Source organism: Myodes glareolus, unplaced genomic scaffold (genome assembly GCF_982192425.1).
Source record: "Myodes glareolus unplaced genomic scaffold, mMyoGla1.1 HAP1_SCAFFOLD_62, whole genome shotgun sequence".
Classification (NCBI taxonomy): Eukaryota; Metazoa; Chordata; class Mammalia; order Rodentia; family Cricetidae; genus Myodes; species Myodes glareolus.
The window spans coordinates 739,514-740,000 of record NW_028263229.1 but is presented as its reverse complement, the minus strand read 5'-3'; positions in this window follow the sequence as shown (position 1 = coordinate 740,000).

The following is a 487-nucleotide window of genomic DNA, read 5'->3' as shown; positions in this document are numbered from 1 at the left end:
CTGACCTTGGGGAAAGGACTTTTGGAAAGCAGGCACAAGGGGGGGGCGGGGGGGGGGACTCGGGAAAACTCCCTCTCCCTCTCGAAAGGGACTTTCGACATATCTTCATGATATCTTCTTACTTTCATGATACACTTTCACGATATCTTCTTACTCTTTTCCCAAGGATACCCTACCATTCTGATCATTCTGTACTGACTAACTTCCAATGTAAGTCAATGAAGAAATAAAGTAAGGAAACAAATAAAGAAAAAGTTCACTGTTGTTGATTGATTTTTGATTTCATAATGAAACTTTCTCTCTCTCTCTCTCTCTCTCTCTCTCTCTCTCTCTCTCACACACACACACACACACACACACACACATAAACACTTGAGTGAAATTTTAAATTAATTTGTATATTAAATACAGGCCTCTTTATTCCCAGTATTCAGGAGGCAGAGTTTGAGGCTGCCAGCCTGGTCTACAAGAACAAGTTCCAGGACAT